The 27,519-nt window shown below is 40.9% G+C and overlaps 1 pseudogene; it reads right to left on the reverse strand.

Moving 5' to 3' along the window:
* Positions 1 to 27,519, reverse strand: part of LOC125088918 (zinc finger protein 107-like) — a 166,738-nt pseudogene that overhangs the window by 19,967 nt on the left and 119,252 nt on the right.

A 27,519-nucleotide genomic window follows, 5' to 3' on the forward strand; every position in this document is an offset into this window, starting at 1 on the left:
TCTTGATAATCATCAGAAAATGATGTTAGAGTAGGGATGGTTTCAAAGTCTCCCTTACACGCATCCTGACCCGTAGTTAGAGAAGAATATTTCTATCTTTAAAACTTTCACTCAGAGGCTGTTCTTTTTACAGCTTGAAACCCTTTACCTCTCTTCCTCTGAGGTGTCCTCCACAGTGGGCTTCTTCTCACTGACTGGGTTCCTTCCTTGTTGCTCTACTGAAGGCTGGCTCTCGGAATATTTCTCCCGGGTATCACAGAATCTCCTGTCAGTTCTCACTTCCTTCTCCTCGGGCTGTGTATGTGCCCTGAACAATTCTCACCACGAAGGAATGACCTAAAGCTCTTGAGAAGGTTAGCTTTGGGGGTGTTTCAGTTTTGACACCCAAGATTCCTTTCGGAGTTGGCAGTCAGGTTCTGGATATCAAAGAGGAGGGACAGCCTGTAGCGCTTAGTAGGCATAGGATATTGGGCTACTCGGTTGAGACTGGGATTAAAGAAAACGCAATGTAATCCAGATGGGGTCAATGACCCCAGTAAAGGGCAAAGTCCTGAAAAACGCAGAGTACTTAGCTCTGCCAGCATTTGAAAAACTCACTAGAGGATGAACAAGAGCATTGCTGAATTCTGAATACGAAAAAGAAGTGTTGGGGGCGCCTGGGTGTCTCAGTGGGTTAAAGCACCTGCCTTTGGTTCGTGTCATGAAATCAGGGTCCTGGGATTGAGCCCCACATCGGGCTCTCTGCTCAGCACGGAGTCTGCTTCCTCCTTTCTCTCTCTGCCTGCCTCTCTGTCTACTTGTGATCTCTGTCTGTCAAATAAATAAATAAAATCTTCAAAAAAAAAAAAAAAAGAAGTGTTATAAGGAATTGAAGAAATCATTCCATAACCTGAAATCTGTTCTTGCTGTCACTACCTTTAAAAGCATATGACAGGGGGCGCCCGGGTTGCTTAGTGGGTTAAGCCTCTGCCTTCAGCTCTGGTCATGATCTCAGGGTCCTGGGATCAAAGCCTGCATAGGGTTCTCTGCTCAGCAGGGAGCCTGGTTCCCCCTCTCTCTGCCTGCTTGTGATCTCTCTGTCAAATAAATAAATAAAATGTTTAATAAACCAAAAATATAATCATATGATAAACTTGATTGATTAAAGAATTCATTTTTAAAATGACACAGTCAACCTAGAAATCTAAAAACTAGAGGTTTGGGAAAGTATCTATGCTTCATCCATTGAACTAAGGCTAGATGTACATCAAGTAATTGTTCTGGGTCATTTATGATAAATTAGGGGAAAATGCTTTCAATTCACTAGGAAGCAACCTAGAACTTTGGCTTTGCGATCAGACAGTCTCAAATGTGGTTCCAACAGTGATTACCAATGCAGCGTTTCTCTTCAGGCAAATTATTTTAAATACTTCTGAACGAGAGGTAAGTTATGTACCTTATAATTATACATGGAATATGAATCCCTTTCTATAGACCATACAGTCAGATTTTCTTATCTGTATAATTTTAAGTCTTTTACAAATATACATACAGATATTGAGTTAAAAGTATGCATGCCATTTTTGTTCCACTATGGGTTCCAGCTTTTCTCAACATTTAGGTAATCTAGAGTTGTTTTATTACTAGTAAAAATGAAATGGGGATGTACCTTAAGATATGCGTGTATTTTCTTATTGATCACATAGAAGTCATTTTTAAGGTCCTCTGCATAAAGAATGTTATGATTTATATTTCAGACAGATTTGTATCTATTTCTTAAAAAAATTTTTTTTTTTTTTTTTTTTTTTTGAGAGAAAACACAAGCAGGAGGAGTGGCAGAGGGAGAGGGAGAAGCAGGCTCCTTGCTAAGCAGGGAGTCAAACATGAGGCTGATCCCAGGGTTGGGATCATGACCAGAGGGGAAGGCAGATGCTTCATTGACGGAGCCACCCAGGCACCCCTGTTTATTTCTATGAGTAGTAGAATGTGAGGCATAACTACTGTTTCAAAGGCAAATGAATTCAAAACTTTTATAGATACTGGACCGATCCTTACCAAAGTTGCACTTATAGGATTACATAGGATTATTTTATACAGTGTGTTTTTCCTCCTGGCCTCACCAACACTCTATTACTCTTTCAATTTTATCTATCATGATGAGGCTAAAAGTGCTATCTGCGTGTTTATTAGTAGTCTACTTGCTAGCTGTGAAATTGAGCAATTTTCATTATTGAATATTCAAGTTATTCTGTCAATTAACTTTTGTACTTAGAAAAATAAGGTTTGGGGCACCTGGATGGCTCCTTGAGTTAAGCCTCTGCCTTCAGCTCAGGTCCTGATCTCAGGATCCTGGCATTGAGCACCACATTTGGGGTCTCTGCTCCGCAGGGAGCCTGCTTCCCTCTTTATGTGCCTGCTGCTCTGCCTACTTGTGATTTGTCTGTCAAATAAATAAATAGAAAAAAAAAAAGACAGTTCAATTGCAGAGATATTATTTTTTAATCCTATGTAATAATTAAAATATTTTCTTGTTGGCTAACAGTAATTTTTTACTTATAGTAGGTAAGAAAAATAGATATGCTCTTGATTATACTGTTAAATGTAACATCCCACCATAATTCTGATTTTGTCTTTTGTGGAAGGCATGTTTCCACATGCTTCAAATGCATGCCTGGAAATGCTGTATACTCTCATACATTTAGTCAAAATATTGTAAGATGATGTTTAACTCTTTCTAGAAGTTATCTGTATTTTTTCTATTTTAAATAGTTCATATTAAAGTTATAGCAGATAAATCCATACCAGTTACTAGACAGTCTGTTCTGGAGAACATAGGAATTAGCTGTATCTTCCAAAGGTGCTTTTCCTACTGACCCAACTCTGTCTCCAGACCGTCTTCAGATTCTCCAGCTTCAATATCAGCTCTTTCCTGGCTTTCTAGCCTGCTGGACTTCCTTGCCGACACCAGACTTGCCATCGGTCACACTTAGGTTAGGCAATTCATAAAGAAAGCTTTCCTTCCTTCTATATATGTAGAGATATATAGAGTAACAGAGATCTATAGAGATATAGATATTAAAAATACAGAATTACACAGATATCCATTCTACGGATTCTTTAGAGAAACTGACAGATTTTCACATCTCTCCATTTTCTTCATCCAACATCAAAGTGTTGAACGTAACTCATACTAGTAATTATGTGTACTTGACAAATCTTCTTTTCCTGTGTGCTTTTCAAAACTGTTTTTGTATCATCACAAAACTTAAGACACACAAGAAAGTTAAATCCTAAATTCCCGTTGAAATCTTACAAGTGTGTGTGTTTAATAGATGAATTTACGTAGTCCTGAGATGTTATAATACTAAGTCTTCTTATGCAGGTATTTCTTATTTGGGGTTCCTTGTAATAGCTTTATTTGCACAGAATTTTCATGGTGTATAATTCACCCATTTATAATGTACAAATGGACCAGATGGGGTGCCTGGGTGGCTCAGGTCGTAATTCCAGAGTCCTGGGATTGAGGCCCACCTCTGGCTCCTTGCTAGTTGGGGAGTCTACTTCTCCCTCTCCCTCTGCCAGGCCTCCCCCTGCTTATTCTGAGTTTCAAACAAATAAAATTGCACAAATATGCAAAGTGAGGTTTTTAAGTGACTCTCACATCGGTGTAAGCAAACCATAGTCAATTTTGCATTGAACTACCTCTTAAAGAGACTTCATACTCTTTAACTATCACCATCCCTATCCTCTTATACCTGTGGCTAGGAAACCACTGATTGGCTTATTTAATGTTTTTTCATTGAGATATAATTAATATATATTAATTAACCTATTGAGTTATATTGAAATTAATATATAACCTAGTTTAATGCACCGTATGGTTTACATATATTACAAAAGTTATCACTTCAAAGACTTACAGGTTTTCATGTGATAAGAATTTTTAAGAGCTATTGTCTAAGCAACTTTCAAAAGTACTGTTAACTATATCCAGTATACATTGTATACATGACTGTTATCTACTCACCTGATGTATAAGGTACGTCCATTCTATTGGCTATTATAAAGTTGTGTGATTATTTTTCACATACTTGTGAATTTTCTCATTTTGTACTTGTAAATGACTTCTAGTTTCAAACGCCATAGTGGTTGGGAAGGTGCTTGATATCATTTCAATCATAAACTTATTAAGACTTGTTTTGTGGTCTACCATATACTCTATACTGGAGAATGCTCCATGTGCATGTGGGAAGAATGTGTCCTCGGACGCTATTGGATAGTGTTGGAAGTCTGCCTGCCTCTTATCATTTAAGTCTGATGTTCCGTCACTCATTTTCTGTCTGGATAATCCACCCATTATTAACGGCGTTGTATTGAAGTCCCCTTCTAATGTATTGCTGTATCTTCCTCTGTTCTTGTCTGCTAATAGCTGCTTCACGTGTTATGTGCTTTTATGTTATGTGCATAAATAATTATAAAAGTTGTATCTCTTTGTTGAATTAACCCCTTTATTACTTTTTTAAGGAAAAGCATTCATTTGAAAAATGTAAAAGAATACTATAGATCAAACAAAATTAGTCTTTGAAAGTAAGTGACTCCTATGTATACAAATTTTGACAAATCAACACAACCATCCAATGCACAAAAAGACTGTTCTTTGCTCAAGGAGCAGAAAGCAATGAAGAGAAATGTCTTGTCACTACATACTCTACATGAATACACAGACCTACAGCTTTAATATAACAAATCATACCTACACGTGTTAGCTACCTTTCTCCAAAATTAAAGTAGTGAACGTTTTATATTTAGTAAATGCATATATAACTTATACAACTCTTAGTCATAGGTAAGCCATGCTAGAAACTTTGAAGCAACTAGAATATAAGGGTTTTCTTACAGGAAGATGTACATTTCCAAAAAAAACCCCAGCTTGGACTAAATCTACTGTCACAACTAAGGCAAAGGTGACCCACAGGAAACCTATCATTTAGAACTGAATAAAAAAAATAAAAATAAAAAAAAAAGCCCGGAAATAAAATCAGGAATCTTCCTGAAGGGCATTATGGTAACCTGCCTGAAAGTCCAAGTCATTTATTTAGGGATTTTAAATAGCAGGTAGCAGGGGCACCTGGGTGGCTCAGTCAGTTAAGCATCTCCCTTTAGCTCAGGTCATGATCATAGCATCCTGGTATTGAGACCTATGTTGGGCTCCTTGCTCTTCAGGGAGCCTGCTTCTCCCTCTACCTCCCCCTCTGCTTGCCACTCCCCCTGCTTGTGCTCTCTCTCTCTGTCAAATTAAAAAAAATAATAAGATAACAATGTAAATGAAATAAGACGTAAAAAAACAATGCAATGTATAATAGCAAGATATTAGACAACTGAATACTGTGGAAAAGATTACCCTCTACAAGTTAGTTTTGGTAAATTATTGGCTACTTATTACAGTAAGTTGCCAAGATTTTCAATGCAACCATATTTTCCCACACACATCAGAATCTGACAGCAATAGGTTTTCTCAAATTGTTATTCAGTGGTTTTTTTTTCCCCCCAATCCTCAAAACACAGAAAAAGGGTTTTGAAAATCAACTACTTGTTTAGGGGACTCCTAACATATCAATGTTCATAAATTTTAAAACAAGCTACAATTGAGGTACCTGGACAAACACCACCACCATTTATGGGAAAAGGTACTGGTTTTGGAAGAGGAAAGTGTTACACAAGTTACATAATCATACTATTCCTGTCCTTCCAAAACTAAAACAATGAGGGAAATCTTTTTTGACATTCTGCCAAAACCCACATCATTATGAACACTGCACAAAGTGAGCCCATTATGTTAAATAAGCTTTGCCATGTTTTACTACACTCTCTGGCTTAAAGTTGATTTTCACTGATGTAAGCAGAGCTAACCTGCTTTATTTTCAATTCCATTTGCATGGAATATTCTTTTCAACACCTGCACTTTCAGTCAGAGTGTTCCTAAAGCTGAAGTGATTCTCTTGTATTTCTTTCTTTTCAGGCAATCTGCATCTTTGGATTCAAGAATTTAGGCCCTTTATATTTAAAGCAAGTATCACTACAAGTATGGAGTTACAGTCTGGCTGTTTAGAATTTTTCATCACTTTCTTATTCATTAGCTATTTTGTGATTTGATGATTTTTAAAAAGGGAATAGTTAGATTATTTTCTCTTTCTGTCTTGTGTATCTACTACATTGTTTTCATTTTGTGATTACCATGAGGCTTAGTAAAGACATCTGATAGAAGTCTATTTTAACTTCTTACAACCTTAGTTTTGCATACTAAAACGCTTTCAGGACTCTGGTAATTCTCTAAAAATGTGGATGTACGAGTGTATATCATTTTACAGAAGTTAGCTATTCTCTGATATCTGTCAGGATTTCTTCATTTCAACCCCATCAACTCATACTCTCTAACAATTACTATTGTGAAGACTGCCATCTTGTTTTCATTAAAAACACCAATTAGTAAAACATGTAACTGGTAATGGTCACAATTTTTTTTTAGTTTTAATAAATGGAGAATGATGTTCTGAACACCTACTTCATGAGGATCTATATCAATGTCATAACCACAAGAGTAATATTCATTTAGATTTTCCTCATATATTGTATGTTACACAGCCCTTCATCTTCCATGGAAAATTAGATATGCATGAATCCCACCTAAAGAAGAAGGGCTTCTCATATCCCTGATGGCAACACCAATCACCAACATAGTTTCACACACTCACTAGAAATAAATGAATTTTCTAAAGAGTTCTAAGAGTAGAAATACATTAATAATTGCAAGTCACAAATCTCATACAGGGTCAATAGAAAGACCAACACATTTAAATTATAATGAAAAAATCCCCCATTCTATCTTTTGAAGCATAATAGCACATATATTACCTAATTAAATTTGTATTATTTTCTTATGTAATCTCTGAAGAGAATGACCAGTGTCCTGCTTTATACTGTGAATTCTGTGACATTCATTGACATCTGATTTTCAATTAAATGTTTCTATGTATTTTTCTCTTAAAAGTTCCTTTTCTTCTCTAAACTCTGATGTTTTCTAAAGTGTAAGAGAAAGTCTTTCTTCATTATGTTTGTACGGTTTGAACCAAGACTGCATTTTGGGATACCGAGTAAGGGCTGAATTCCAGTTAAAGGCTTGGCCACTGTCTTTACATATTAACAGTTTTGCTCCTGTATGATAACGACGATGTTGAACAAGTTATGACTTCCATCCAGGGGTTTGTCATGTTCTTTCCATTTCTAGTATTTCTCCTCAGTATGAACTCTGGGATGCTGAGTTAAGTGTTGAGCAATCCAAAAGCTTTACCACATTCTCTCTTCTTTCTTTCTTAAGATTTTACTTATTTATTTGAGAGAGTGAGAGAGAGAGAACATCACACGGAGGAGGGTCAGAGGGAGAAGGAGACTCCCCACTGAGCATGATGCAGGGCTCAATCCTGGAACTTCAGGATCATGACCTGAGCCAAAAGCAGTTGCTTAACCAACTGAGCCACCCAGGTGCCCCACTTTACCACATTCTTTACACTTATAAGGTTTCTCTCTGCTATGAATTCTGTAATGCTGGGAGAGGCTTGAGCACTAGGAAAGGGCTTGCCAAATTTTATATTTGTAAAATCACCTCCACTATACATTCTCTGATAAGGAACAAGGGTTTAGCATTGCCTAAAGGTCTTGCCACATTCTTTACACATATATATTTCCTCTCCAATAGGAATTCTCTGACATAGGCTTAAGGTTTAGCATTCTCTCAGTCTTCAATTTTGTAAGACTTGCTCCAGTAGGAATTCTGTGATGTTGTGTAATGTATGACTGCTGGATAAAGCCCTGGCCACATTCTCTACATTTCTAAGACTTCTCTCTAGTATGAATTCTGTGATGCACACTAAGGGCTGAGTTCCACTTAAAGGCCTTCCCACATTCTTTACACTTAAGAGGTTTCTCTCCAGTATGAATTCTTTGATGTTGAGTAAGGAATGACTGATGGATAAAGGCCTTGCCACATTCTTTACATTTGTAAGGTTTCTCATTAGCATGAATTCTCTGATGCTGTGTAAGGCCTGAATGAAGGATAAAGGCCTTGCCACATTCTTTACATTGGTAAGGTTTCTCTCCAGTATGAATTCTCTGATGCTGAGTAAGGCCTGAATGGAGGATAAAGGCCTTACCACATTCTTCACATTTATAAGGTTTCTCTCCAGTATGAAGTTTGTGATGTACACTAAGGGCTGAATTCCACTTAAAGGCCTTCCCACATTCTTTGCACTTAAGAGGTTTGTCTCCAGTATGACTTCTTTGATGTTGAGTATGGCTTGATTGATTGATAAAGGCCTTACCACATTCTTTACATTTGTAAGGTTTCTCACCTGTATGAATTCTCTGATGTTGAGTAAGGCCTGAATGGAGGACAAAGGCCTTGCCACATTCTTTACATTGATAAGGTTTCTCTCCAGTATGAATTCTCTGATGTTGAGTAAGGTGTGTCTTCCTCCTAAAGGCCTTGCCACATTCTTTACATTTATAAGGCTTCTCTCTAGTATGAATTCTGTGATGCTGAGTAAGGTGTGAGTGCTGCCTAAAGGCCTTCCCACATTCTTCACATTTGTAAGGTTTCTCTCCAGTATGAATTCTGTAATGCTGAGTGAGGCTTGAGTCATGGTTAAAGGCTTTGCCACATTCTTTACATTTATATGGTTTCTCTCCTGTGTGAATTTTGTGATGTTGAGCAAGGGCTGAGTGCTGCTTAAAGGCCTTGTCACATTCCTGACATTTGTAAGGCCTCTCTCCAGTATGGATTCTGTGGTGTTGACTAAGGTTTGAATGCTGGCTAAAGGCCTTGCCACATTCTTGACATTTGTAAGGCTTCTCCCCATTATGAATTCTGTGATGTTGATTTAGACTTGATTGCTGGATAAAGTCCTTGCCACATTCTTTACATTTATAAGGTTTCTCTCCAGTATGAGTTTTGTGATGTTGAGTAAGGTATGATTGCTGGTTAAAGACCTTGCCACATTCTTTACATTTGTAAGTTTTCTCTCCAGTACAAACTGTCTTATGTATATGTATTCTTGGTGGCTGACTAAACATGTTCCCGGGCTTCTTATATCTGTATGGGTTTTTCCCCACATGAATTATTGAATGATCACCAACACTGGGGGACTGGTTAAAATCTCTTTCATATTCATTAAATATATAAGGATTCTCTTTTATATGCATACTGTTAGACAGAAGGTTGGATCTTTGATAAAAGACTTCCCCACATTTAATATGTTTGAAATGGTTCTCTGCAAAATGAGTCCTCAGGTGTTTATTAACATTTGAGCCTTGATGAATTTTTTTCTCAGATTCACTGCCTTGAGCAATTCCCTCTCCGTTGAAAATGCTCTGGGAATTTTGAAGGGTTGAGTCTTTAGTGAAGGACCTCACAAATGGATCCCACTTGGGAGTTGTTTCTCCATGTTGAAATCCATGAAGTTTAGAAATATTTGAATGAAAGGTCAATCCAATCCTATTTTCAAAATTGTTCAAATCATTATGTTCAGCACAGGCTAGGTAACTTTCCAGATGTTCCACATTCTCCATCCATAAATATGTATGTTTGAGTATTGGATTGGAGCTTCTGCTTACAGAAACACCCTGTTTTGCAGAACTAATGGACTTAAAAAGGAAGGTTTTACAAAATATTTTGTATCTTTCACCATTATGGGCAGTGAGATTCTCATTATGGGCAGTAGTCTCAATTTGGATATGTCCTTTTTGATCATTATCCCAGTCTATCATTAAATGTAACTTCTCAAGGACATTATGTTTATATTGGCCCATTGACACATCTTGAAATGAAGCTTCTTTGCATGGCTTTGGCAGGAAGCTCAGAGTGCCCTGTGAAGATACAGCTGAAAGATATTGAAAAAACAGAAAAGTAAAGTCATTCCACTTACTACTTTCAGATGAATATACGGAGGATGTCTAACATAGCAACCATAAAATCAATCAAAGAATGTCAGCAAGATGGCTGAGTAGGAAGCATCAGGACTTTGTTCCTCCATGGATACATAAACTTGCACACAACATACTGACTACACAACATCATAGAAAATTCTATAGTGGGACGCCTGGGTGGCTCAGTTGGTTGGACGACTGCCTTCGGCTCAGGTCATGATCCCGGGGTCCCGGGATCGAGTCCCACATCGGGCTCCCAGCTCCATGGGGAGTCTGCTTCTCCCTCTGACCTTCTCCTCGCTCATGCTCTCTCTCACTGTCTCTCTCTCAAATAAATAAATAAAATCTTTAAAAAAAAAAAAAGAAAATTCTATAGTATTGTCAGGGTCTAACACAAATCACTCTCCTCTATATGAAATAATCATGAAAAGTACCATTATATGAGCCCAAAATCAGCAGAAGGAAGGAATATTTTCAAAGACTTATTAGAGAGAGAGAGCACGAGTGAGGTAAGGGCCAAAAGGAGAGGGTCAAGGAGATTCCCTCCGAGCAGGAAGCCTGATACAGGATTGAATCCCAGAACCCTGAGATCATGACCTCAGCTGAAGTCAAATGCTTAACTGACTGAGCCATCCTGGCACCCAGTGGAAGAAATGAAATTTAAACATGACACAGAAATGAACAAATACGATTTAGCAAAAAATAGGAAAATAACTAACAACAGGATTGGTTTTCAGAAAAAAAAAAAAAAATCAAAACTGACAGACCATTCAAGTAAGAATGAAAGAGAAGACCAACTAAAATCGGAAGTAAAACATAGTGTAACTGATACCACAGAAATACAAGTAATTATGAGGCAATGACACTAATTATATGCCAAGAAATAGATACCAATAAATGAGTGTAAATACCAAAAAACATATAATCAACCTGGACTCCATCATGAAGAAATATTTTTAAAACTCTTCAGTGATCTACAACTACTCAGTAGATTGAAAAAGTCATTTAAAATAATGCCTAACAAAGAGAAGTCCTGTGCCGTAGGAGTTCACTGCGTAATTCCTACAAATATATAACAAGAAACTAGTTGAAATCTCCTCAGTCATTTACAAGGAGTAAAGAGAAGGGAGACCATGAGAACACGCTCTGTCACACCAGCATTAACATGTCATCAAAGCCAAATGAGAGACGCTACATGTAAGGCCCACAAACTACTACCTGTGAGGAACATTCCTTGAAAGTTGACAATAAAATAATCTGAATCATGAGATGCCTGGGTGGCTCATGGGTTAAAGCCTCTGCCTTCAGCTCAGGTCATGATCCCAGGGTCCTGGGATCGAGCCCTGCATCGGGCTCTCTGCTCAGCAGGGAGCCTGCTTCCCCCTCTCTATGCCTGCCTTTCTGCCTACTTGTGATCTCTGTCAAATAAATAAATAAATAAAATATTTAAAACAAATTAAATCAAAAGCACAATTTACCATTTTACAACATAATCAAGTGTGAATTCAAGGGTGTTTCAACATACGGAATAGTATCAATTTGAGACATTTACAGAATGGGTTTCAAAAATGGCAATGATTAGGAGCACCTGGGTGGTTCAGTTGGTTAAGCATCTAACTCTTGATTTCAGCTCAAGTCATGGTCTTGGGGTCCTGGGATGGAGCTCATGTCGGGCTCCATGCTCAGTGGGAAGTCTGAGATTCTTTCTCTCTCCTACTGCCCCTCCCCGTTTGGGAGATCTCTATCTTTCTCTACAGTAAGTAAGTAAATGTTTTTTAAAATGTCATGATTGGGATGCCCAGGTGGCTCAGTCAGTGAAGTGTCTGCTTTTCGGATCATGACCTGAGCCAAAGGCAGAAGCTTCATTAATTGAGCCACCTAGGTACCCCTCAACTTTTTTTTTTTTTCAAGATTTTATTTATTTGTCAGAGAGAGAGAGAGTGAGCACAGGCAGACAGAATGGCAGGCAGAGGCAGAGGGAGAAGCAGGCTCCTTGCTGAGCAAGGAGCCCGATGTGGGACTCGATCCCAGGATGCCCGGATCATGATCTGAGCTGAAGGCAGCCACTTAACCAACTGAGCCACCCAGGCGTCCCAACTTTTTTTCTTAACATTACACCACAGGGAAATAGAAAAAAAAAAAAAAAAAAAAAGAAAGAAAAGAAACTTAGCTGAAAGTCAGGAGGAGGAAATACCAAAGTGAAATCAGAAATAAATAAAAGAGACACCAAAAAAAAAAACAATAACATTGAAAGCAAAGCCCAGTTTTACCAAACAACAAACAAAACTGGCAATACTTTAACATTACTTAAGAAAAAAAAGGAGAGATGACTCAAAAATGAAAATGAGAAATGCAAAAGAAAATGATACAACACTTAACCACAGAAATATATACTGTGATAACAGACTACTATAAACAATTGTATACTAACAACTCAGACAAATTAGGGAAAAAAGGATAATTCCTACAAATGTGGAAGTTACCAAGTTTGAAATACGAACCTTGAACCTAAGAAATAGCAAGTCTTCTTAGACCAAATACAAAAATAAGAGTTGAATTTGGAATAAAGATATTCCCAGTACAGAAAAGTCCAAGTCTACATGCCTTCATTGATCAATGCAAACAAATACCAATAAATAAATAAATAAATAAATGATAAATCTTAGAAATAGCAGAATGGAGGGAACACAATCAAAATCATGCCATGAGGCCAGCATTATCCTGGTACCAAAGCAGGATAAAGACAATACAAGAACAAAAATGTCCATTTTTTAAAAAAGATTTTATTCATTTATTTGACAGAAGGAGCACAAGTAGGAAGAGACACGGGCAGACAGAGAGGGGGAAGTAGGCTCCCTGCCGAGATGTGGGGCTCGATCCCAGGACCCTGAGATCATGACCTGAGCCGAAGGCAGAGGATCAACCCACTCAGCCACCCAGGCTCCCCCAAAAATGTCTATTTTGTCCGATGTAAGTATTGTTACTCTGGCTTTCTTTTGACATCCATTTCAGCCCCTCTCTTTCAATCTGCAGGTGTCTTTATGTTTAAAGTTAGTCTCTTACAGGGGTGCCTAAGTGGCTTAGTCAGTTTAGCATCTAACTTCAGCTCAGGTCATGATCTTGATCCTGGGATCAAGCCCTCCATTGGGTTCCCCACTCAGCATGGAGTCTGTGTGTCCCTCTCCCTCAGCCCCTCACTCTGCTTATGCTTTCTCTCAAGTAAGTGAATCATAAAAATAAAACAAAAATGAGGCTTCTGTACGCAGCATATAGATGGGTCTTTTTAAAAAAATCCATTCAGACACCCTACGTGTCTTGATTGAAAGAAAATATACTATACACTCCAAAGTAATTATTGAGAGAAACGTGTTTATTGCCATATTATTCCTTGTTTTTTTTTTTTTTTTAAAGATTTTATTTATTTATTTGACAGAGAGATCACAAGTAGATGGAGAGGCAGGCAGAGAAAGAGAGAGAGAGAGGGAAGCAGGCTCCCTGCTGAGCAGAGAGCCCAATGCGGGACTCGATCCCAGGACCCTGAGATCATGACCTGAGCCGAAGGCAGCGGCTTAACCCACTGAGCCACCCAGGCGCCCTTTTTTTTTTTTTTTTAAATTTATTTATTTGACAGAGAGATCACAAGCAGGCAGAGAGGCAGAGAGAGAGGAGGAAGCAGGCTCCCTGCTGAGCAGAGGGCCCGATGCGGGGCTCCATCCCAGGACTCTGAGATCATGACCTGAGCCGAAGGCAGCGGCTTGACCCACTGAGCCACCCAGGCGCCCCTTATTCCTTGTTTTGTCACTGTTTCTGGAGATATTCTCTGATTGCTCTCTTGTCTGTATCACTTTTGCTATCTTATCTGTACTCAAGATTCTGCTTTAACATTTCTTGCAGGGCTGGTTCACTGATCAAGCTAATTCTATCCCTTTATGGTAAACTTCATCAGCCTCTCTTCTGAGCCACCTTTTCCTTTCCTTCTTCCCATGTCAAACATCTTCTTGGAAATAGCTCCCTCTTTGACAAATAAGGCAGGTACAATCTGCTTCTGGTTACAATGCTGGATTTCGTAACCTGGACTCCAGTCAATCCACCGCCTTCAAAACTATCAAGTTTTACCATTACCTTACTATTTCCCACTGTTCATGGTACAGGAGCTCTGTTTTTAACTCAGGTTTCCTCCTAAAATCTGACATTGCCTAATATGAGCATGGACATAAAAATCCACTGCGCTTTCCAGTATTCCCCAAAGAATCCACTTATGGAGAGAAGGCTTAATGAGCCATGTGGCCATTATTACGTACACTTTAATGGTGAGACATGAGAGAGAGAACACTGCAGGGGAAACAACTAAAGAAGCTCACACAGAAATGACTGCTCTTCATGTGTCTTCTGGGCTGCTCAGCCTGTGAGGACTCCAGGATTCACTTCTGAATGCTGGGTTCCTGCTGGGAGCTCTCACCTCTCTCCCATGTCTTCTCCTTTCTCTAGCATTGTGTTACAGATAAATTCACTTTCCTAAGTTTATATCCTCCCATGAATACATAGGATTACCTTAATGTGCAGAGTAGGTTAGCTTTCCTTTACATGCAACTTCCTAAAAAGTAGTTTAAGTGGGGCACCTGGGTAGCTCAGTGGGTTAAGCCTCTGCCTTCAGCTCAGGTCATGATCTCAGGATCCTGGGAGCAAGTCCTGCATCAGGCTCTCTGCTCGGAAGAGAGCCTGCTTCCCCCTCCCTCTCTGCCTGCCTCTCTGCCTACTTGTGATCTCTCTCTCTCTCTCTCTCTCTGTGTACAAAAAAAAAAAAAAAAAAAAAAAAAAAGTAGTTTAAGTGACACATGTTTAGGCATATCTGTATCTGGTTTTTGTTCTTTTCTTCTCTCTCTCTTTTTAAAGTTTTTATTTATTTATTTGACAAAGAGATAGAGAACACAAGTAGGCAGAGCGGCAGGCAGAGGGAGAAAGAGAAGCAGGCTCTCTACTGAGCAGGGAACCTGATGTGGGGCTCAATCCCAGACACCTGGGCTTATGACATGAGCCGAAGGCAGAGGCTTTAGCCAACTGAGCCACTGAGGTATCCCAGAAACCCCAATATCTTAAAGGAACATCTAGCCTATGTACCTGAACTTTGCCATGGAAGGAGCTATCTCTAATTTCCTGTAGGGTGAACAAATCTGTGCTCTATCCAAGAGCAAGACACTACCAGTATATTCCGAAGCTTTTTAATACACAAACATCACTGTAAAGACAAGAAGAAAAACTTCCAACACCTCCATCCACGAAACATGGAGAAACATAAACCCACAGAGAATCGTCTCCCAACAAAATCCCCCACTCAGTTTGACCCCGGCTTGATTCCTGCCTAATTTTCCCATGTGTACACCACCTCGTCAAACACTTCTGAATCTGACACAGGATCTGGAAGAAAATCTATCCAGTCTGCATCACTGAAACCCTGTTGAAGACTATGATCTGCACGATACAATACAGAAGAATCGCGTGAGCTCTTATGTTCTCTTCTCAATGTCTCCGTAGGTCTTGCATTTGAACAGGTAAAGAGATCCCAGTAGTAAGAATCTACCTTAAATTTCTGTAGTGAGCTTCTAAGGGAGAGGGGTGAAGAAATTGCACAAAAGCATACAATTTACATGGATCTGAAAAGATGAGAGGATTTTATGTTTCTTACCGAGGAAGAGTAAGCCCTGCATATAACAGAATCATGGCCCATGACAGTAAAAGGGCTAATGATTGGGACCACATAGGAATTAGGGCAGAGGTGTTCCAGGAACCATCAATGGAGAATATTAACAACAGTAATGTAGACATAAAAGATGCAGGAGATTGAGTCAAGTGAAACAGAAGGAGAAAAATACTTTGGGAGGCTATGAACTTAGGTGAAGATCTGGAGGAAATGCTGATCTTATGAATACACTCGACCCACTGCTTGTGCCTGTACTGGATGAAAATCAAGGAACCACTGGGGTGGACCATGAGCTCACAACATGATTTCAAGGAATAGTAACAATGGGTGAGTAACAATTGCTGAGTAGAGCAAATGTATAATTTTCTTCTGATATCCACGATGGTTCCTAAAATGGGTGTTCCTTCAGCATGTTTTGCTGCTCATTTGGGAGTGACATATGGAGGAAAATGAAAAGGTCATGTACTTGGAAGTCTTCACTTTAGCTCCTTCCAGGCAGCATACATAGGGCTAATCTTAATGGTCTAGAAGACACTCGAGACCCACAGTGTACTACAATGGACACACTCCTGGCCACTCTGTGAAAATACCAAAGAAGTCTACATCCAAAATCATGACAGGAATCTCTTCACCCAAAAGCCATCACTCTTTTTAAAGACAATGACCAATGACTTGACTAAACTCATGTTTGGCAGTAAATTCTGTAGAAGTTAACCCACGCCCAGTGAGATAATGGTAAAAACAGCTCTCAGTTTGCCAAGATTCCAGCTACTGTCCATGACAAGTAGATTACTGCTATCACCAAGCCCTGAGAAGGCATTCTGCTATGGGAACACAGGAATGATCATTCAAACAGCAGCCAGATGGTTCACATGGTAGTGGATGGGACTCTTGATCTCAACGTTTTAAGGTTAAGCTCCATGTTGATGGCAGAGATTACTTACAAAGTCTTAAAACAATAGAAAACTTCAATCACTACTCAAACCACAGAAGACGTTGTTTAATACATTTCTGAGCAAAACTGTAAGATAATTAATGATGTTATTAGAAAAATATAACAGATTGTGTTACTGTGGTCTTGGCATAAGAGAACATTTTTACAAATGGTTAAAAAAAAACAACACTAACCATGGGATGTCTGGGTGACTCAGTTGGTTAAGTGTCTACCTTCAGCTCGGGTCATGATCCTAGTACCCTGGATCGAGTCCCAAATCAGGATCCTTGCTCCGCTGGGAGACTGCTTCTCCTGCTGTTGCTCCCCCTGCTTGTTCTCTCTCTCTCTCTCTCTCTCTCTCTCCCTCTGACAAATGAACCAAATCTTTTAAAAAAAGGATTTATCCATTTATTTAGAGAAAGAGCATGTGAGAGCACCACAGGGGAAGGGCCAGAGGGAGAGGGAGAGAGAATCCCTAGCAGACTATGCTGAGCTTGAGCCCAACGTGGGGCTCTTCCAAGACCCCAAGATCATGACCTGAGTTGAAATAAAGAGATGGATCATTAGCTAAGCCACCCAGGGACACCTCTCTGTTTTACTTTAATGTAAATAATGACTCCCTGAACACTTACTCCACCATGATTTATATCACTCTTACACATCAACCACAAACGGCATCTCCATGTGGGCTTTCCTCATACACTATACACCACAGCCTCCTTAACCTTCTGTGCAAAGTGGCACGCGCGAACTCCCCATTATACAAGAGCCCCTCGTGTCTCTGAGGCAGCAACGATAAAATCACTTTGCATGTATACAAGCAATAAAGGCACAGCATGAAATGATTTAAGAGTAAAATAGTATTTGCCATGTGAAAAATCTCAAATGTGGTCAAAAGAAAAGGAAGAGACACACTATTATCCCTCCCCAGATAATGATCATCCCTTGATCCTTTGAGGCATATTAACAGATGCAGCTCACAATCGAGTAACATGGGTTTGAAGGGCCTGGATCCACTTACACCTCGATTTTGTTGATACCTACTGTGTAGTAGTCTAAAAATGTTTTCTGTTATGATTTCCTTAATATTGACTCTTCTTAAGCCTACCTTACTATAACAATACCGTATAAAACACAGGGAATACGGACTATTTGTTTTAGGTAAGGGTTCTGGTCAACAATGGGGTCTTTCTATGGAAAGCTAGGTGTGATTGGATGTTTGGAGACCCAAGAGTGAAAAGCAGATTGTCAATTGTGTTAGAGTTGACACCCTTAATGTCTGCGTTGTCCAAAGCTAAAATGTTATTGATTTAACTGTTTGAATTTTGCATTCTTTTCTATAATAAATACCCAACTTTAGAATCATGTCTGGAAAATGAGACTAACTGCTTTCTGCTGTGACTTTTCTGATTTTATATAAATGTCATTCCATTACATAGTTCGCTAACTGCTCACATCTTTTGTTTTTTTTCTTTCCTTCACTAAGACTTTTTTCTTAAGTATATACTAAAACATAGGTTTTTCATCCACCATTACATTTCTGGCATTTCTATCCCGTATGCTTTCTCTGAGGTTGAGGAAGATGAAGTTCATTGTGAAGACGTTGTCTACATTCTGGACATTTTACAGTATCTCCACAGGATGTATGATCTCATGTTGAAGAGTCTGGATTATGAAATAAAAGCTTTGCCACATTTTTTACATTTGTAGGGTTTCTGTCATCATGCACTCTCCCAGGCTTAGAAAGTTGTGGTTCTGCCTAAAGGCTTTGCCACATTTTTTTCTTTTTTTACCTTTATCGACCTTCTCACCAGTATGTGTTGCCTTATGTTGTTAACTTTTAGAATGGTAGTCAAAGCCTTCGCCACATCAAACAAAAGAAGTCCCACAAAAGGACCCTCCGTTAATGAAGAACTCCTATTTGCATGACAAAGAACTAACCATCATAAAGATACACATGGAGAAAGGAACAGAAAACAGATATGAAATTCAGTGAGACCAGAAAACGGGTCATGACCAAAATGTAAACCCAAAGACACGAAGTATAACAATCGGCCAAGCAGGAACAGGGAGTTAAGAACACGATGACGGGGGACGCCTGGGTGGCTCAGTTGGTTGGACGACTGCCTTCGGCTCAGGTCATGATCCCGGAGTCCCGGGATCGAGTCCCACATTGGGCTCCCAGCTCCATGGGGAGTCTGCTTCTCTCTCTGACCTTCTCCTAGCTCACGCTCTCTCTCACTGTCTCTCTCTCAAATAAATAAAATCTTAAAAAAAAAAAAGAACACGATGACGGAAGTTAAAAACACACCAGTAGGTCACCCACAGACTTGCTCAAGCAGAAGAAACAATCAGACTATCTAAAGACCCTTGTTTTGAAGATCAAAGAAAAATGTCAAAAAGGACACAGTCTGGGGACTCATGGGACACCAGTGAGTGGACTGATATGTACATTAAGGGGATCCCATAAGGAGAGGAGAGTAAAAAGGGGGGAAGAGTTGACATGAAGAACTAAAGGCTTCTACTGCACACATAAGTGGGAAAAAGACAAACTCAACCATCTCAGTAATTCATAGGAGGATAAATGTCAAGACATGAACACACTGACACATTATAATAATCCTAACAAAAGGGGCGCCTGGGTGGCTTAGTGGGTTAAGCCTCTGCCTTCAGCTCAGGTCATGATCTCAGGGTCCTGGGATCCAGCCTCACATCTCTGCTCAGCAGGGAGTCTGCTTCCCCCACCTCTCTGCCTGCCTCTCAGTCTACTTGTGATCTCTCTCTCTGTCAAATAAAAAATTAAAATAAATAAACAAACCTATCAAAACTCAGAGGTGAGGGGCACCTGGGTGACTTAGTTGGTTAAGTGTCTGCCTTCGGCTCAGGTCATGATCCTGGGGTCCTGTTATCAAGCCCCACAGAGGGCTCCCTGCTCAGTAGGGAGCCTGTTTCTCCTCTCCCTTGCCTGCCACTTTCCCTGCTTGTGCGTGCTCTCTCTGTGAAACAAATAAACAAAACCCTTAAAAAAAAATCTGAGGTGAAAAGGGAATTTTGAAACAGCGTGACAAAAGTAACTAACCTTCTATGAAAAAGAGCTGCTATGAGACTATAACTGAAATTTTCAGCAGACCTTACAGGAAAAGGGAGTGCGATCATGTATTCAACTACACGCAGAGGAAACAATCCACACCAAGAACAATCGACCTGGCGGAACTGCTGTGCCTGACTGTGCAAATGACGGCTACGCCAAGCAAAAGACCCTCTTATTTACCAGCAGACCTGTCCCAAGAAAGGTGAAAGGAAATCTTTCTGCTTGAATTTTTTTTTTTTAAAGATTTTATTTATTTATTTGTCATAGAGAGAGAAGCGAGAGTGAGCACAGGCAGACAGAGTGGCAGGCAGAGGCAGAGGGAGAAGCAGGCTCGCTGCCAAGCAAGGAGCCCGATGTGGGACTCGATCCCAGGACGCTGGGATCATGACCTGAGCCGAAGACAGCCGCTTAACCAACTGAGCCACCCAGGCGTCCCATCTTTCTGTTTGAATTAAAAGGATTCAAAAGAGCAACTGAAAGCACGTGACAACATAAAACTCCTGCTAATATAAATATTTACACAATTCTGGAAAACTGTACTGCTGTAATGAGGTAGCACGGGTTACCCGTATTTCTGCTATAGAGTTCTTAAAAGCATAAAAATCATAAATCGACCTAATTAATTACACAACATAAAAGAATTTCTGATAGCGGTAACATAAAGTAGGTTCAGGGGTGGAGAGGTTGAAGTAGAAAACTTTCCTATAAAACTGACTTTGGTTTAAAATGGTTTGCTATGTAACTTTAAGATGTTTTAAGGAATCTCTAAGGTAACCAGAATGAAAATACATACAGAAGACAGAAAAGTTAATGAGAATGCTGTCAAAGCATATCACGGGAATAACACCACAGTTAGGACAAAATATAACACCTAGACAAGGTACAGAGTTATAAAAAATGTAAAAATTGCTTTTGATTCACCAAAAGTGCTTCTCATGCAAAGAGAATATAAATTCAACATAAATAGATATTGAAATTAATGCCAATATTACAACAACTCACTTAGTTGTGAATGTTCTTTTTTTTTTTTTTTTTTTTAAGATTTTATTTAACAGAGATGACAGTAGGCAGAGGGACAGGCAGGGGGGTGGGAGTGGGGAGGAAGTGGACTCCTTCAGGAGAGCCCAATGTGGGGCTCAATGCCAGGACCCTGAGACCATGACCTGAGCTGAAGGCAGAGGCTTAACCCACTGAGCCACCAAGGTGCCCCGAAGAATGAATATTTGAAGTGAAATAAAGGATTATATTCAATCATTTTAGGGAAGTGCTTTGTTAACTGATGAACTTACTGAGTCTCAGTTTTATATGTTTAAGATTAAAGCCTCCATAACATTGGAAAGCATAAACCAGAAACTACGGGGGTCTATCTCCAGTGTTCCGGGGATTTCCGCACCAATCCCCAGTATACCCACCACAACGCTGGCACAGTTTCTCACACGAAGGAAAACAGAACTTAGAAGAGACTTAGCACAGAGACCCTCAGAAATAGGGAGATTTTCCCAAGACCCTCAAAGCAATGGAAAATCTCTCAGATTATGGAGACCCTCCCACTCCCAGGAGAGTCTCCTGGTCCTCCCTGTGGACATGATGGACCATCACTGACAGCTGAAGCAGAATCCTTAGAGAAAATAAAAGCATGATGATGTTGGCTCACAGATGTCCCTCTGGGAGAGTCAGAGACATAAGACGGCGCTTCTCCAACGGATTTTCATTCAAGCAGAGCTACTGGAACCACATTTGAAGGTTTACCTTCCTCCTTCAGACTTGGACCTCACCTCTGTCATCTGCTTCATCCATTCCCACCTACCTGGATCAAAGACCACTGTCTTCTTTCTCGTCACATCCCGAGGGTCCTTCTTTTGCTCCAAAAAGGAGACCAAATCAGGCTTTGACACAATGAGACCTGTTGAATAGAGAAACCAAATACACATATTGCTGGAGAGTCTCTCGGTCCACACTGCGCTCAGCAGAGAAGAGAGAACACTGCAGAATTCTAAAAGATGATTTCCCAAACACTGTTGACCAGCAGCCCCTGTAGAACATGAAGGACTTTCAAAGAGTCACGTCCTAACTTGCACTTCTAAGTACTGCTGATACAATGATAAGGAGTGAAAATTGGAGTTTAAATGCAGGCAGTACCATTTTATGCCACGCCAGGCTTTCAACAGCCGCTGATCTATAGAAATGATGTTACCTCCTGGAAGGGGAGGCTAAAGCTGAAAAGCAATCGTCAGGAGGATTTTGACTACACCTACCAATCCTTACTTGTGTTCCTTAGTGCAGTGATCTGATCTCCAGTTATGCAAAGAGGAATCATCCAAGAGACAGTCTTCAAAGGAGAATGAAACCCTGAGTGTGATCTGGGAAATCTGGAAGGAGTCATTCTCACCCAAGAAGAGCAGGTGTCCGTAGTTCTCCAACATCACATCCCTGTACAGTTGCCGCTGAGTGTGGGTCAGGCGTCCCCACTCCTCCTCCGAGAATTCTATGGCCACATCCCTGAAGGTCAGCTGTCCCTGCAATAAATACCACAGTCACCAAGAGGCCATAGATAGAGTTCACAATGGTCCCTAAGTTGAAAGAGGGAGTTAATGTCACCAGCTAGACCCCAACACCTGACCGTCACTGCTTATCTGACTGTACCCACCAAACTTTATCCCACATTTGAGTTAACCTCTTCTTTTCACCTTACCCTTTACTTTAGCCAAAACACCCCATGGAGAGAGGCTTCTGTGGTGAAAACAGAAACCACGCAATAAAAGGTTAATGACTAGGGGCGCCTGGGTGGCTCAGTGGGTTAAGCCTCTGCCTTCGGCTCTGGTCCTGATCTCAGGTTCCTGGGATCCAGCCCCACATCGGGCTCTCTGCTCAGCGGGGAGCCTGCTTCCCCCTCTCCCTCAGCCTCCCTCTCTGCCTGCTAGTGGTCTCTGTCAAATAAAGAAATAAAATCTTTAAAAAAAAGAAGTGGTAGAGTAGAAAACTGTCACGGTGATAGCTCAAGAACCATTTTCATTCACATGAGACTTACAAATCACATTATGGATGATGCTGCCTCTGTTTTTTATTCCCACTATCAACACAAACACATAGAATGATACAGATAAAATAGCTATTATTGGGGTGCCTGGGTGGCTCAGAGGGTTGGGCCTCTGCCTTTGGCTCAGGTCATGATCTCAGGGTCCTGGGATTGAGCCCCGCATCAGGCTTCCCTCTCTCTGCCTGCCTCTCTGCCTGCTTGTGATCTCTCTCTCTCTCTCTGTCAAATAAATAAAATCTTTTAAAAAAAATAGCTATTATTTACACGGGTAGTATGATGAGGGATACAAGCAGAAAAACGTTTACCTGTAACTCAGAAGGCTGACCCACAGGCTTCCTAGTTCTGCTAAGAAAAAATATACTAATTGCTACATTCTTTTTTTTTTTTTAAGGATTATTTATTTGAGAGAAAGAATGAGAGAGAGAGAAAGCGAGCATGAAAAGAGGGAGGGTCAGAGGGAGAAGCAGACTCCCTGACAACCAGGGAGCCTGATGCAGGGCTCCATCCTGGGACTTCAGGATTATGACCTGAGCCCAAGGCAGAGGCTTAACCCACTGAGCCACCCCTGCACCCCTGCTTGCTACATTGTTAAAGGGTCTCTTGACTCCCTGTACATCTCACCAATATTAATATCGAATTGAACAATAACATCGGAGAAATCTTGCAAAAGTAGTTTTAGATGTACAAATTCGAACAAACATTTGTGATCTAATACTCTGTGCACCTACCCTCCCCCCTTGAACACTGAGCATATTAACCACCAGCTTCATGCGGCCGACCTGCAGCTGCTTCTGCCCACAGGTCCTGTCCCCACGCTACTTCAATAAACCTACTACTACCTCCAGTACCATACAGCATCTCCAGAATTCTCTCTTGACCCCCGTGCTTGAAGATCCCACTACACAGTATTTCATCGGACACTTTGGTTTCAATCATCATCTGTGACCTATTTCAGGATTTTAAGATCCTCAAACATGTTAATTATGTGATTCTTGTTTTCTTCTTCTGAAAATACAAAGGAGGAAATAGGGTGACCGGTGGCACAATGGGTTAAGCACCTTCCTCTGGACTTCGGCTCAGATCATGCTCATGATCTCAGGGTTCTGGGATCTACTCAGCTCGGAGTCAGCTGGAAAGTCTCTCCCTCCCCCCCTGCGTCTACCTTGGATCAACCCTCCTTCTTTCTCTCACACACACCATCTCTCTCACTCTAAAATAAACATAAACAATATCTTTTTCTTTTTTTTTTTTTTGAAGAGTATGTCTATGACATGAGTGTGGAATCAAGTAAAAACTCACAAGAGGGAGGCCTGACTGAGTCAGATCCTCTACTCCCAGAAGTCCGTGCTACCAACTACAGCAAGGTGGGAGCCTTCATGTGTCCAGTGCAAACTCATGTGAGGCGCCTTGTGAGCAAATGGTCAAGAGAGGATTCTTGAGACATTATTAGTTAAAAAAAAAATTCTGTTTTATTAACCTCAGGGACAAGAGCCATTACCAGAAAGCTGCAGTGTGATTTTGAGAAGGCATTGATTATATGCCTTTCCGTTAAGGGGACACAAAAGAAATTCTGAAGGGATTTTCATATGTTGAAGAGGACTTACAGGATCCTGGAGGTCTGGCTATTGTCCACCTGAGGTAGCTTTTCCCTCTAGCAAAGCATTACACTAAGGCACCTGTGAATTCCTTGAAGAAAGCCACACTTTGCTTGTCTCTGGTATTTATCAGTGGGTGGCATGTTGTAAGGACATTTCATTTTCCTCTACATTTCTTTTGCTTTGTTCTCCTGATCAAACACTACCAGTAAAGACAAACTAAGGAATTTCCAGCTGAAACGTGATGGTTTCTGCACATCACTGAGGAAATCCATCGAAGACCCTCATGAATGTAAAAAGGAACAAATGAGCATTACTGGCGGGTTGTCTGGCAGAAAGCATCAAGCCATTAAAGAAGTTAACATCAGCTGTGATGGAACAAGTTGGTATGAGTGCCTAAGGCACACTGAAGGACCGGTGACCTTCGGTGTTGAGTAAGGGACTGGCGGGGATGGGTGGGGATGGATAGGTCATAGGCTAAGTGACCAGGTTCACCAAAAATCCCAGGAATGAGGACACGGAAGGAAACCAGAGATAAGGGAACAGAACCAGACCACCTTGTTTGCTTTAAACATCAGAGATGAGGTATTCAAAGGAGAAGTAATCATGGCGCTATGGGGGGTGACATCAAGAAGATTTAAGTGCCCTTGTCACTTTTCTATAAAAGACCAACCATAAAAGTGCTCTGTGGCAACCTGTTCTGGACTCCTCTCACTCTAGAAAGCTCTTTTTCTGTTCTCCCCTTCACTTCACTTGATACACTATTCCTTTACCATTTTGTGTGCGAGAGTCTTTCTTCTGCTCCAGACAGACAAGAATCCTGCAAAGGTTGAGGCCACTTTTAGGCAAACAGGCTTGAGCACTGGACTGGGAAAAGGCCCGGTGACTGCGTGCCTGAACTGGACAGGCCCATCAGGCGACCCACCCCAAAATAGCCATAGGCCCTAAGTAACCGATGGGCTACTTAGAACCAGGTCCCATTCCCAAAAAGGGAATATTCCATCTGTCTCCATACCTCCTCATCTTCCCCTTGTAAAAACAGGTCCCACCCACCACTTCCTTGCAGACAGCCTCTCTCCTAGCTCCTGTTCCCTGCTCCCTTGCTGTGTATCCAATGAACTTCTAGCTCCTTTGTTCTGCCTCAGGTGTGTTCTCTTGCTTCCCCTAGCCGGGCCCACACATGATCATCACCGGACATTTAAGAGCCCCCCATCTGATCAAGAGACACCCCATGTAGGCACCGCATTCTTGTATTCCCTAAGAAGCAAGTCAGAATGTCAATGAAATTATGGGAATACACTGGATTTATGCACACTTCGATCACATATACTTTCCCTGTCCTGGAATATATAGTATATTTTAGATACAGTATGTTTTCTACATGCTAAAGGGTATGGACCTCGCCCTTTTTTTTTTCCAGAGAATGTTACACATTTTTCTGGGTCTCATATCTACTGTTTATCTGTGCATTTTCTTACTCCTAGTCTATACAGAGCTGTAAGGCTTCCAGATGGGACCAAAATAAGACCATTTTCCTCCACCGATATCCCAGGACCAGACCCCCTCAGCAACAGGAATCCTTAACTTAACACCTTCCCCGTGGATCTCTCACCATGGGATTATTTTCAATACTGGCAGACAACAGTTTTTGTTTTCTTTTGTTTTGTTTTAGTTATTTGACAGAGAGAGACACAGCAAGAGAGGGAATATTAGCAGGGGACATGGGAGAGGGAGAAGCAGGCTTCCTGCCCAGTGGAGAGCTTGACGTAGGGCCTGATCCCAGGACCCTGGGATTATGACCAGAGCTGAAGGCAGATGCTTAATGACTGAGCCACCCAGGCACCCCTCAAAGTGACAACTGTTGATGGCCTACTGGAAGCCAGGTTGGAGAGAAGGGTTAGAAGGCTCTGGCTTATAGGTGAGAAGTGTTTTTATTTTTATTTATTTTTTTAAAAGATTTTATTTATTTATTTGACAGAGAGATCACAAGCATGCAGAGAGGCAGACAGAGAGAGAGGAGGAAGCAGGCTCCCTGCTGAGCAGAGAGCCCGATGCGGGGCTCGATCCCAGGACTCTGAGATCATGACCTGAGTCGAAGGCAGAGGCTTAACCCACTGAGCCATCGAGGCGCCCCGAGAAGTGTTTTTAAAGACCTAATTTTGAATATCATTTCTGGATAGTTTCAAAAATTAGGTGTAAACATAAAGCAGAAACATCAGAACTAGAAAAGTCAGATTTGCAATTTCTAAGTGTGAGGAATTTCAGGAGAAAAACATGACTGGGCCTCTAAACTCAGACGCAAGCCTTACCTGAGAGCTGGCCATTTCTTTTTTCACTTGGTCCTTTGGCGTTCTTCCTCAGAACAGATTCTAGGAGAAATCACAGCAGCGTCAGGAGAAAATGCCTTTTTAAAGCCACGGACAGAGCCTCTGCACCTCTAAACCACTCGCCTCCAGGAAGGACTTTGAAATGCAGAAAAGGTCCAATTTCCTAGCCTTTTGTATCAAGAGCTATTCAGAAATAATGAATATCTCCTTGGAAACTAATCTTTGAGTTTTTCCTTCTCTGCTTTCAGGGGGCCTCCCAGCCACAGACACACTCACAACTTCTGGGAGAGCAGAAAGAAAGAAGTATGCTGCTCGGACCTGATGCTTCTAGAATCACTGGGCGGAGGCCGTGTTACCTCTGCTTGAGCCAAAGCCTGCGCTCCGCTGTCTTCTATTCAGGGGAAGCCCTCTTGCTTATCGGTGGACTCATCTAGAATCGCCTGGAGTGTTTCACTAAAACAACACTGTTTTTTCCACCCTCACCAATGGACAGAATCTGGGTGGGATGCTCGGAGTATGATCATTTTTGAAACTCCACACAGTGTCCTACTGGGAAGCATTGGGGGAGGTGACCAGGCAAAGCACAGTGACCAAGTCCATGATTGTTACTGCTATTTAATCCGTGCCTTGTCCACTGGTGAGAGTTTCTGGAAACTGACACTTTGTCCCTCTTTCTACGGAACAGAGGGAGACACCCTCACAAATGGAGCTTGCCCTTAACAAATGCAAATCTGTTTTACCAAAGGCAACTTCTGTAGGGTTTCAGAGCTTTTCCTTTGTTTCTTTAAAATAAGCCTTAGGCCAAAGAGACCTATTTTGTGGTGATAAAATGCTCCCCTTGGTTAGCAAAGTTTATTTTCATAAGTCATGGCCAAGTCAT

This window comes from Lutra lutra, chromosome 17 (assembly GCF_902655055.1).
Source record: "Lutra lutra chromosome 17, mLutLut1.2, whole genome shotgun sequence".
Lineage (NCBI taxonomy): Eukaryota > Metazoa > Chordata > Mammalia > Carnivora > Mustelidae > Lutra > Lutra lutra.